At 34.4% G+C, this 10,349-nt stretch overlaps 1 long non-coding RNA gene across 1 annotated transcript in view; it reads left to right on the top strand.

Moving 5' to 3' along the window:
• Positions 1 to 606: 606 nt before the first annotated feature.
• LOC136043388 (uncharacterized) overlaps positions 607 to 10,349 on the top strand; it is a 17,365-nt gene continuing 7,622 nt past the window's right edge. The window contains exons 1-2 of the long non-coding RNA XR_010621601.1: positions 607 to 703; positions 4,250 to 4,388. This is a non-coding gene — a long non-coding RNA (uncharacterized LOC136043388). The remainder of the gene's footprint in view (positions 704 to 4,249; positions 4,389 to 10,349) is intronic.

Here is a 10,349-nt window from a genome sequence, read left to right as displayed (position 1 = left end):
TCAGTTTATCTTGATTGTCCGTTTCTCGCATAGCTGAGCTCATAGGTTATTATTGGCTGCATGGAATCACATCTATTTCTTCTTTATACAAGTGTTTGGAGAGCTAGGCGAGCTAGTCTTAAAGGGTAGAAAAGCTTCTACCTCCTGGATATAAGTTGGGTGGCACGTTTTTCAAAACTGTTGTATGTTTTTTTAATATAGGGAGGATATAGAAATTATAGCTTCGAGCTTAAAACCAACAAGTCCGTCACACGGAAGGCTTATGGCTTTAGGAGACGAATTGGAAAGGTTATACTTAACTAGCCACAGATTTCTTAGCATGAGTGCTGAAATTTAGTTCACCGTAAATAAAAAATCTCACTCGTTATTTACAAAGAGGATTGGATGGCTTCAAAGAAAATAGAATTGACAAGTATTCATTTTGCTGATATGAATGAATTGACAATTCTTTATATTTAAGTCAAAAAGCCACGGCTTATTTAATCTACCAATTAAAGGCAAGCCGACACATCAATTAAGGCAGGGCTTAAGTGTGATATTTACGATACTCAGGGAACATATTCATAGACAGAAAACGTTGCAACTGTGGTCGGATATTCCCTCCATCACTATCATCAAGCTTTCCGACATTTTGTCTTAGCACTTGGGCTGCCGTTTCAGCCAGCCCTTTGGCTGGCTGAGAACTGAGAAATAAATAAAAGTAGTAAGTATGAAGCTCTTTGTACCTTTTATAGATGTATAGTCGACTTGTTTCAATGGAAAACTAAGCTAACAAAAGCTGCAGGCCTTTGGTGTGTATGATTAGCCTATATTAACAAAGGTCAGACTCCAACCCATTAATGTGCAAATATATACCCTGCATTGTGTACTGAATCCAAATTCATTTTTCTCGATCTAGTAAAACAGAAGGCTTTTTGGTAAATATGGGATAATCTATTTATTTTACTTTAAATTAAAGAGTATAGGTAACCACTTCATGCTTTTTTTGTTATTTACAAATTTGGCTGTTTAGTTTACATTTTGTTTTAAGCACTTTATATATCCTTGTAAATAATAAATTTCTCTTCAGTTTTTTGGTCCCTAAATGGGACCAAATTAAAAAGACTTATTCAAATTATAATCCTTTGGTCACTGAATTAATTTATCAAAATATTAGCTGTAGGTTAGGTAGAGACTATAATCCTTTAGCAATAAGTTATATCCAAAAAAGGTCCTCACACCATGAACTCTGAATCAAGTAAGTGCTATAAGCTATTGAAAGTATGCTTAAAATTTGAGGAGGGGGACTAAAGAATGGAAAGATGATAACTCCCACCTAATGGGGGCAAAGTTGAGGGAGGGCTGTAAAAACTGTACATATTAGTTAAAATAACATCAAGAGAGGTATTACCCCAAGTCGTCAGTGTTTTAACAATTTGCTTTACTTTAAGTGAAGGACAAAAAGAATCTATTTTAAGGTTGTTGGCATTGCCAACTTAAAAAAAGGCCAGCATTGGAGTACTTAGAAATAACAAATCAGCACTTGTCTGTAATTGCTGGATAAAATTACGTTTTGACTCAACATTTTGATTTTGGGGAGTAATAGAAAACAGCTATTGCAATAATACTAAATGGATGAGGGAGTACTTTGGTCTAACACTTAGCCAGAGGATTTCTGCATACTCAGATAAGTTAGGGACTTGAATAACCTCTTGTTAAAGGTGACTCTTAGTAAAAAACAAAACTCCGCCACCTTTTTCCCCAAGTGGGTGGTCTGAAGGACAGAGTTTAATAAACTCTGAATAATTTGTCAGGCATAGGGACCATGGGTCATGGGATTGAACTTCAGTAATTGCTATAATATCTATCAAATTTGATTTTGAAACCATCTTGAGTTCAGTAAGCTTTTCAAAATTAAGACTTTCAGCATTAGTAACTAAAAGTTTAGGAAAAACAAACTGATTAGGGAATTGCAACTGCAAGACTTGATAGGTTTGAGAATTTCCTGGGTAGGGTTTTAATTTTATTATGCTTTTGAGAAGAAGGGTAAGAGAAGGAATTGCTTTGGGGATTTGGATGTGAGGGAATGGGCAAGGATATGGACAAAGCACAAGGACTTATTATATGACAATTATTGAATACAAAAAGTCTCAGACCTGAGTCACGTTTACAGGGTAGGCACAAGGGATAAAAGAATGGGCTAGGGGTGGGGTTTCGTAAGGTGCTGGGAAAGGGGGGCTGGGTGGGAAAAGTTATTCATGTCTGTCAAGAAATTGCTGGTTTGCGGCAGAGTAGGGAGGGTATGGGGCAGTATACTGTGAGGGGGAAGGAAATATGACTTCTGTATACAGAGAGGGGGAGGAGATAAGAAGGGGGAGTATGTAATTGGGAAGGGTTTAATAATTGTTGATCTGAAAATGCAGGAGGATAAGAATGGAAGTCGACAGGAACCTGACCAAGGGGAGGAGGGAGTTGTTCGAAAATATTAGAAAAATGAATGATTTTTGGAAGTGTTGAAGGATTGTGGCACAAAAATAGGCTTGAAAATTGGCGTCACAAAGGAAAATTGTTTTAGACTGGGAATAAGTGAAGGTAAAGAAGTGATGTTGAGTATCAAGACAATCAATAAAGTAGATAGCTTTACTGGCATAGGCGGCATCATTAGTAAAGGTAGTAAATGCAGTAAGTTTTCAAACCAAAATCAGGATATTGGGAGTTACATTGACGATAGTGGTCAAGTATGGCTCTGAGACGTGGGCACTAAAAAAAATAGAGGTGGATTTATTAGAAGTTTTCCAGAAGAATTGTCTATGGATTGATTGGTTACCTGTCTGACTGACAGGTTAAATGGTACAACTTTTCAAATCTTATAACTGTGGTTTCTATTAATCAAACAAAATTATTTTAACGAAATGGGATTTAGAAGTGTGGATAAAAGTTAAAAAATGGTGTTTTGTGTGATTAATTGAAATTTGCCGTGTGTTATAAAGTAAGAATCTCATCACTTCTAATCTCAGTTTTGCATATAGCTAAAGGCTACATTTGTGACCTGTAGAGGGGGGGGGGATATGAATATTCATAGACACAACTAAAACCAGCACAAAGAACATGAAATTAGAAATTGAAAGGTACTACCCTTTTTGTTTCACAGTGTCTCCTTCAGAAGGGCCCTAACTTTGTGTTGCTACTAAAAACACTATACAACAAAAAGAGCAGTAGACTACTATTTTATTACAAACGATTCCAGTACCTCCCCCTCCTTCCCACCTACTGAGGCTTGACATAAACCCAAACAATATGCAAAACTCTGATGATTTTGTGGGTTTGCCTATTGGTGTACCTAGTATTTATTTTATAATCCTTTCAGATTAACAACTTCAGCATTTAATCAAAGCAAGGAAACAAAACCAAAGTGTTACTCTTGCAATACTTTACTTGGCGGAGCCAAACAAAGGTTGCCGCAACATCTCACGTTGCCCATGCAGCATAGATCTGGTTTTTCTTGGTTTGATAAGTGGTCAAAGTTATGAGGAGTAAGATAGTTTTATTTTAGGTAAATTTATGCGCCCCACTTCTTGACATCTGCATATAGCCTAAGGGACGGTGAGGTGACCTTCTCAGCTTGCCAAACCTGAACTTCCTGAGACTAGCCTAGTAGCAACTAACCTAGATCCAGTCCTTACCATCCCTCCTATTCCCTTTCACTCATTCCACCAATTACCTAGCTCTCCACGGTCTAATATATTCTGGTTTAGCCACGAATCCTTCCTCCTATCTTGATGCATCATTAAAAATAACACGCCCATAAATAATTGGGAATAGACAGCATTTCAACTGTTATTTGTACGTGGAAAGGCAGTGGGATATTCGAAAACACTTATGTAGTTTAATTTTTTAAAACTTTGACAAAAATTTAAAACAAATGAAATCACTTCGAATTTCATTTCATCATCTATGAAATGATTTTGTGGGTTTGCTATTTTACAAGGTAACTGAATCAAGTGAATCAAACTTTCAGGAATAAATGTAGAACCTAAAATATACCTAGGAGGGTTTAAACAAGGAATTATCAGTCATATTTAGGCAATTGCCTAAATTTAAGAAAAGATTTCAAATTTCTAAAACTTTGTAAGTCAGGATTGAGCAAAAATATTAGGTACTTAGTATTATAAGCTAGGTCATTTAAATTTAATATCTAGAGAAGCTATTAATTGTCTGTATCTTGTTTTCTTTTTGTAACCATAGTCCTAAATACTGATTCCCTTTATAGATCTGAACAAAATATGGTCCTTCATGCATGTAATTGTCTAAATGTCAAAATGGATCTTGGTGCCACTCTTACATGTCTTGATGAAGTTGGCAAAAGACTTTTAAATGACGTGGAAAAGTCGAATTCATTCTTTGAAAAGGTAAAGATGTAACCATTGTTTAACGTTTTAAATGTATGTTAAAGTTTTCTGAAAATTGTCAAGATCAAGGTGGGATAGAGTAGTTATAGTACCAACTTTTCATTTTTATTTCTTATATTTCTGTTTTCAAATCCACAATTTCCATCTTCTATTTGTTTGCAGCAGGTAAGGACTGTTCACTGTATACCTAGAATTTAGTAATAATAATGGAATACAGTATTACATGTAGTCAAAGTGAAGAATTCTATTTTTAACCTGAAAGAACCAAAAAAATAACAGTTTTTCCATGAATAGTGATGAAAAAATTTAAAACGAGCGTATTTTGCTTGTATAAGATACAAAAGTTGAAATAAACATAAGTGTTTTTGTGAATGAAGGATTGTAATCTAAAACAAACGATAATTACCCTAAAAAGCGTAGCATTGCTGCCCCCCACCCAAAAAAAATCTATTACATTAGTGCACACCCATAAATAATAACGTTTAATGTCAAATCATTCTATCCAAGGTAAAAAGACCAAGATATATGACGGATCAACTAATTTTCATAAAGGATATTTTAATTGGCAACAGGTATCCAGAAGAAATGGTTTTTAATATTGAAAATAGAAGGAATAAATTACATCTATTAATCATTGTATTTGTAACCCAAAAGAAAGCACAGGGGTTCAAAATGGAATCAAAAAGAGGAAAAATACGTGCACAGAAAGACCATGCTTTTGAAAATAACATCACATAGAAATAATCTACTGACAAATAGCATCTACTGACAAGAATAAGCCTGCTATAACAGAATTAATAATGGACGCTTAATCTTAGTTCCTCGCTTAGATGTGTGATAAGGAATACTGTTGTCAATTTCACAATTTCTCCAATTGGAAGGCCAAGATATCTTGTGCAAGAAGATACTCGAATATCGTTATTTCCTGGTTGTACACATTCAACATTAGCTAATAATTTGCTCTAAAGCAAGAACGTTGATCTTCAATGCATTAAACTTCAGAACAATTTTGGTACGCTCCCTACTAAGCACATAAACATTTTCCTCAATATACAGTACTATTCTACATAAATTTAAAATATCATTGGTGTAATCGAGCATGGAGAGGTCCAACCTTTTAAAATAAACTGATTTTTATCTTTTTGGGGTTCAATCACACCAATATTATACAAGGAGGGCGAAGTGACCTTAGCCTGGCTGATTCCTTTCCGAACTTGTATTACAGCTCTATAAATAATTCTATCACCCCAGGTAGGTATTTTCACAAAACACTTAACCTAGCCTATATGTTTTTAACCATTCACATAACTGGGTGATCAAGATTTCAGTGCTGTGCAGTATACATCAAATGGGACCAGATATCAAATTTGGAAGGACAAAAAATATCATGAGCTGCAGGGAGAGGAACCCACCACTGGAAACATTACTCTCTGTAGCAATCAGTACACTAGCAAGCAGATAATTTAACCTCTCTTGAAACCAAACTATAACCTTTCTTAAAACTAAACTGGTTGTCCATGGTAAAACAAGCCTAATTCGTGTCCCTAATTGCTAGTAGCTCTAACAACTTCCAAAGAACAGAGGAAATTGTTATAGACCTATAAGATCGGCACTGCTTGTTATCTTTACTCTTTTATAATAATACTACTAATAACTCACTGCAGCACCAAGCCGCCTGTGGCCAACACAGCTACGCACGCTGCTCCTCCAACCTAATCTATTTAAAGCCTCCCTCTTTACGCCCTGCCATGAAGTTCCCATTTCCTTCAAATCTTAATTCATGACATCCTACCAACCCAGACAAGAACGACCTGCTTTCCATGTAGCCCCAGACGGTTGGCCTAAAAGGACAATTTTCAGTAATCTGTCATCCGTAGAACGTGGCCTAACCATCTCAACCTTTCTTTCATTACAGCCCTAGAAAGCGGGATTGGACCAAATTTTTGATACAACCTTCTATTTGAAATACGGTCAGTCGGCCGGGTATCCAGAACAATCCGTTGGCAATTTCTCTGGAAAACATCTAGTAAATTTTCGTCTGCTTTTCAGAGCGCCCATGCTTCAGAGCCATATTTGACCACTGTCATCACTGTAGCTTCCAATATTCTAATGTTGGTTTGTAGACTTATCTTTCTATTCTTCCAAACTTTTTTTTACTGTGAAAAAAAAACCCTGAGCCTTAGCTTTTCTACTTTTAACATCTTCACTGCTCCCACAATCTTTACTAATAATACTACCAAGGTAATTGAAGCTCCCAACCTGATCAATCTTTTCGTTACCTCATGTCACCTGTTCATCTTCACTTATTCCTAGCCTTAGTGACTTTGTCTTCTTAACCTTAATTTTCAAGCCTGTTTTAGCACCCTGAACTCGCAAAACCTCTAAAAATTCATTCATTTTGCTAGCATAATCGAAGTCCAGGAGCGTTTTTCCTCCCCATTTGATTCCGTGGTCTCCAATTGCCTTTCCTGTGCTCCTTAAGACGAAGTCCATCCAAATTATTTATATAAAGGGGGATAGAACACGACCCTACTTAACTCCTGATTTAATACAAAACCAGTTACTTGCCTCATTTCCTACATTAACCGCAGCAGTATTATTCTCGTACATAGCGCAAATCACTTTGACGTATTTTTCTGTTATACCATATAACGATAAGACCTTTGTTAACGCTCTTCTATCAACAGAATCGAAAGCTTGCTCATAATCGATAAAACTGAGGAACGAAGGTGTTTGACAACGAAGGGACTTGTCAATTATTAACCTTAGAGTGAAAATTTGGTCGACACATCCTCTACCTTTTCTGAAACCGTATTGTTCTTCCCTTAAAACTTTTTCCACAGCATCTCTCAGTCTAAAAAGTATCATATCACTCAGCAATTTGCTACCTACAGAGACCAGACTAATGCCTCAATAATTACGACACTCACTCTTGTCACCTTTCTTATACAGTGGTTTAATTAAGGTTTTCCTAAAATCATTTGGTACTTCCCCTTTTTCAAAAATCATGTTCACAATCTTCAGTAGCTTATTCCTAACCTCAGAGCCACCATATTTAAGAAACTAATTAATCATACTATCAGCACCTGGAGCCTTATTATTTTTTAATCCTTTTAGTACTGTCGCTAATTCTTCCTCACTACACAAATTTTCCTTCACATCCAAGGTATCACAAACTTTTTCATTTTCATCTATATCTTTTCCTGCAACTGTATCTCGGTTTACCACATTCTCAAAATGTTCCACCCATCTTTCTTTAACTTTTTCCTTATCACTAATTGTGGTCCCATTTCTATCTTAAACTGGTCTCCATGGCCTCCACTTCACGTCTCCTTAGTTCATATTTTTATGCTTTCTACACTTTTTTTACATCCCTTTTGTTTTCATACAACCTATCACTCAGATAATTCTTATACAAACCCCTTCTAGTCTCTATTAAACTTAAAGCCTTTGCACTAATATTTCTAGTTGCAGTCTTAGCACTCTTCCCTAAGACACCATCAGCAACTTAACAAATTGTTTTTCTGAAATTATTCCATCCATCTTCCACATTGTCAAATTTTAAACTCTCAAGTTTAGCATTCAACTGTTTTTTATAATAGTTTTTTAGTTTAGTTATATAATAGTTTTTAGTTGTTTAGTAATCAAATTTTTTTGTAATAGGAGTCAATATACCAATGCAAGAAAAATCTATGAGTAGTTCCAGAGTTAAAAATAATTTGGTAGAATAGGTAGATATTGCAGAAGCTTATCAGTTGCTTATAGTAAATTTAAACTACATAACGGATTGTTTCAACCGGAGAACTACTTACGAAGGTGGTTTATAGCGCAATAAATATCAGGGACCAACATTACAAAACTGATATTATTAAATGATTAAATGATATTATTAAATGATTATTTTTAGGTTTCTAGGCTTAGAAAATACAAAAATATTGACAAATTTGTTTGTCTGACCAAAACTTTTGTTCAACACGATTTAATTTTCTCATTGATGGAAAATTAAAAATATTCAATTGGTATTATTTTTAAATAGGTATTCCTTTATTGTGAAATTTGCCTCATATGCCGGATCTCTCGCAACCCGCAGAAAAAAAGTCTATAAAAAAAGCAATATTCGATTTGCATCAAATGTTTACTATAGTTGACAAATTTGCTTCTCTGGCCGAAAGTTGTCTAAAAGTGAATAGTTTCTTGGTTATGCAGAAATAAAAGCAGATAATTGGTATTATTTTTTAATAGGTATTTTTTTTTTTGATATTCTTCTTTAGTCAGAGATACTATTAAGAATTTGCCTTGTCAAACACCCCGCATCCAGTTTTCGCTTTTCCTTAAGAACTGTTAAGTGCCATTTGTGCTTCTGATTTGGATTCTAATTTTGTATTTTAACTACGTTTTTAGAAATGTTAATTTTTTTAGTAGGGGGGATTTAATGAATTTGCAAGTTTAGTTAGTCTGTGGCGCGAGAGGGAAATTAGGGAGGGATGTTAGTCGTCCTCCAATCTTGTATAATTGTTTGTTGTTTTTTTACTTATGCTGCTTTATAAATTAATCACGTTGTTATAGCTGCTTCGGTAGTTTACACGGAAGGGATGGGTGGTATCAATCACCTTTCTCAGCGATAGATTGTAACTTCTGATTTTGTTGAAATATGGCATCATTTTAGTTACTATTTTTAGGTTTCTAGGCTTAGAAAATACAAAAGGATAAATTGTACAATACAAATATACAAAGGACTTAATTTGTTTGTACAACCTAAACTTATGTCCATAATGCTTGAGTTGCAACTTGAGTTGCATAATGCTTGAGTTGAATGACACTTGGTAGGAAGAATAAGCACAAGTCTTAGATACATGATTTACATAACCGGACTGAATCCACTCTCTTTGAGGGTGTTGGTTCGGAAACACCTAGACCACCAACACCTAGTTGGTGGGGGCGCTTCGCGCACCCCCCCCAAGCCCCCCCGCGCGCGTAAGTCGTTACGTGCCATATTAGTTACGTGCCATTGTAGTTGTGTCCCTATGTCCCACCTGAATATATATATATATATATATATATATATATATATATATATATATATATATATATATATATATATATATATATATATATATATATATATATATATATATATATATATATATATATATATATATATATATATATATAATTTTTCTTCGGGGTTGATTGTATTGATCCAATTGTCATATATGATCAGAAAGGAGCTCTTTCAAATGGAAAACAAAGGTTCTAGTGCCCTTTTTAAGTTACCAAAAAGATTAGAGGGTGCCTATTCCCCCATCCCAAGCTCATTTTCTCCATAAGGACATCCAAGAACAAGGTACTGAGGAGCGGACGAACCTTCATATAAAAGTAAAGAGATTGAAATATCTTATTCCAATTCTGGGGTATATATGATAAATTCTGTGGCGTTTTACAAACAAAAAGAGAATAAGCATTTTCAATAAAAAAAAATTTCCAACGCCAAAACACATATTAAAAGTGCTCTTTGACGTGTTATGGATAAGCTTAATCTTATGTACAAAACCATTTTAAAGATAAACTTATTAGTTGTTAATTAGACTCCGTTGAAAATGGTATCATTACAAGACTATACTTCTGCTTATCTTAATAAATAATAAACCAAAAAGATTTTGACATTCCTCCAAATGTTAAATGTAATTATTGATTTTTTTTATTTTTTCTTCCTTTTTTTTGTTTTCTTCTCCTTTTTTTTTTTTTTTTTTTAGTTATTTTTATAGAAGATAGTGTAACAGACAGACATAATACATGTTTATATATAAAATAATATAGAATATATGGATTATGTCTTATTTGAATGACTCTGGTGCCTGTCTGAATCCTAGGAGTTAATTCTTTACCATATGTTCGTCTTAATGTAGAATACTTCAGAGAATGAATCTATTATTCATTAATCATTAGTTAGATTGAATAAAT

Source organism: Artemia franciscana, chromosome 2 (genome assembly GCF_032884065.1).
Source record: "Artemia franciscana chromosome 2, ASM3288406v1, whole genome shotgun sequence".
Taxonomy (NCBI): domain Eukaryota; kingdom Metazoa; phylum Arthropoda; class Branchiopoda; order Anostraca; family Artemiidae; genus Artemia; species Artemia franciscana.
Note: the sequence above shows the minus strand (reverse complement) of the source record. Positions and strands in the feature narration are given on the sequence as shown.